We start from the raw sequence: 2,684 nt of genomic DNA on the forward strand, positions 1-2,684 counted from the left end.
TGACACTACATTCGACCGTTTAACGCGGTAAGCAACGCAACGGAGACGTAGCACATGGTGAAAACTGCCCTTGGCTCTGGGCAGGCAGGAAACGAGAGCTCTGCGATTCTGGTCAAGTGGCAGAGAGCGTGCCGCACTAGCACATCATGTGCTGTATATCAAGAACAGTTGAATCATGTGACGAAAACCGCAGCGAAAAGGAATTTCGTGTTAGCGAAAATTGAGGCTAAAACAAAATGAATGGGGATACTTTCATACCGCAGTGACACCGCTCCCGCCCTAAAATCTAGTCAGAAACATGTTTCGTATTTTTGTTTAGCTCTCCTATTGATCACTGCCTGGCACAGTGCCAGGAAGTTTTTTCGAGAGGGGCCCAAAGTACTAACGTTTGCTGTCGAACACAAAAAATGTGGGGAAAGTCAGGATATGCATGCTCATCTAGGAGTGAGCCGGGCTTCTGCGGCTCGAGCCTCCTTGGGCACTCACTTGGATACGTGCGCTATTTCTGAACATTACTGCGCCAGAGGTTTCGGCTTCAGCTTTAGATGCGTTCGTACCATTATAAAAGTAACACCTGTTTTGTTCGGCGTAGTGTCATTGCGTATTCTGATCTTGTATGTTTATGCGATAGTGCACTTATGCGCAAAAGCGTTATCTCACAATCGAGCTTCTTGGGTCACGGGTCCTTTAATCGGACCTAAGACTAGCCTGTTGTGTATGCGAACAAAACGGCTAATGTCGGAGGAGGATTTTGGTTAGTATTAAGAGTGCATAAAACACGAAAGGCTTTTATAAAAAACTCTGAAGCCACTTAAGTCTGCTTACGTGAGAGATTGAGAACGCATATGTTTTCAGGAAAGGAAAGGACTCAGTAGCTCTCACATCTCGACATCTCGGTGGACACCTCAACCGTGCTTTAAACGATGCAACTAGAGGTGCTTCTATCATCGGTCCAAACCCGGTCGCAAGTCTCAGAAAGGATGCAGTTGAAGATGCATGCCATTAGTCCGAACCCCTCCCCAATTAGTCTCCAACTGCACTGAAACATATAACCCATATGCAAATAGAAATATCACACCACCCAGAACGCCATCTGACGAACGGTTGCTAAATATTTTGATGAATCTATTTGGGAACACTGCCAGCACATGGACGCCAGCCAATGATGACATGGCTGGGATTTCTTCTGCACCTGCGAAATCTGTTGCTGAAACCAGCGTCGTCGCTTCAGATGAAAATTGTTATTTTTTTTTTGGGGGGGGGGGAGGAAATGGCGGAGTATCTGTCTCATATATCAGCCGACACCTGAACCGCTCCGTAAGGGAAGGTTGATAAAAGAGGGAGTGAAAGAAGAAAGAGGTGCCGTAGTGGAGGGCTCTGGAATAATTTCTACCACCTGGGGATCTTTTACGTGCACTGACCTCGCAGAGCACACGGGCGCCTTAGCGTTTTGCCTCCATAAAAACGCAGCCGCCGTGGTAGGGATCGAACCCGGAAACTTCGGAACAGTAGCCGAGCGCCCTAGCTCCTGAGTCACCGCAGCGGGTTGTTAAAAAAGAAAATTTTCATTTTCATGAACGCCAGGGGTGGGAAGTCCTTTCCTAACTTTGAAAATTGATTTTGTTTTTTGCGCCAAGAGAGTTTTTGGTTTGAATCGAGGCTACGCAGCACCGCTATTTACTTCCAGGTAGTAATAACAGAATCCTTTTCGGTACCTCAAGGAAAAGTTTCAATCGAGCAATGTGAAAGTTATTAAGTAGAATTTACTCTCTAATTAATGTGTACTTTTGCTGCAGCATAGCAAAGAAGAGCCTGGGAATCAATTTGTCCTCAGGCTAAATGTATGCCGAAATTATCGCCTGTCCTTTTAGCACAAGCGGTCTGAAATCACGCACCGCTGCACTTACAGAAAAGATCCCAAGCGCATTGAATTGTGTGCATTATGAGAGATGAACCCACTGTAATTGTTCGTTGCCTCTTTGCTCTCACAAAAAGAAAGATGCTAAAGGAGCGCCTATCACGCAACGTGGCGTGAATGAACAAGAATAATGCGGGAATACAAGATGTCCTCCAAATATCTAAAAACAATCTCCGCAGTCGACAGGATTCGAACCTATGCGGGGAGACCCCAATGGATTTCTAGTCCATCGCCTTAACCACTCGGCCACGACTGCTCGACACGGTGACGGCGGCGAACGGGTGACTGTCGTCTCGTGCTGCTATTTATAGACGCTTCCCGTAGAGGCAGCGCTCGCCGGAGGTCGACAGAAACAAGCTGCTTCTAGCTACGTCGCCGACGAGTGGGCGATGAGGTCAAACGAGTTTTCCGTGTCCGTATTTCTAGTGCGGTGGGGAAGGATTTTAAACTCCTATTGTCTGCACATTTAGCACGAAAAAGTCTGGCTCAGTGCGTCCATACCATAACCAAGTGAAAGCCTTCTTGCAACGAAGACCACAAAGGGTCTACTGTAGCTACTGCTTCAATTGTTGCATTTTTTTAATTTTCTTGCTTACTTTAGAATTTGAAGTCAAGAGTTTGACGGAAGCCCGTCCGGTCGGGATGGAGCACGATGAAAAAGTCTAAAGGTCTTCTTCTGGTCGGCTTCGGTTATTTTTCTTCTCCCTTTAGATTAATATTCAGGTGGATTTTTTTCGCCACTGCTTAAATAATGTGCAGTTGAAAC

The 2,684-nt window shown here is 46.3% G+C and overlaps 1 non-coding gene across 1 annotated transcript; it reads right to left on the bottom strand.

Moving 5' to 3' along the window:
• Positions 1 to 2,092: 2,092 nt before the first annotated feature.
• Positions 2,093 to 2,174, bottom strand: TRNAS-AGA (transfer RNA serine (anticodon AGA)). Its single transcript has one exon. It is a non-coding gene; the product is annotated as a tRNA-Ser (tRNA).
• Between the last annotated feature and the right edge of the window lie 510 nt (positions 2,175 to 2,684).

Source organism: Amblyomma americanum, chromosome 7 (assembly GCF_052857255.1).
Source record: "Amblyomma americanum isolate KBUSLIRL-KWMA chromosome 7, ASM5285725v1, whole genome shotgun sequence".
Classification (NCBI taxonomy): domain Eukaryota; kingdom Metazoa; phylum Arthropoda; class Arachnida; order Ixodida; family Ixodidae; genus Amblyomma; species Amblyomma americanum.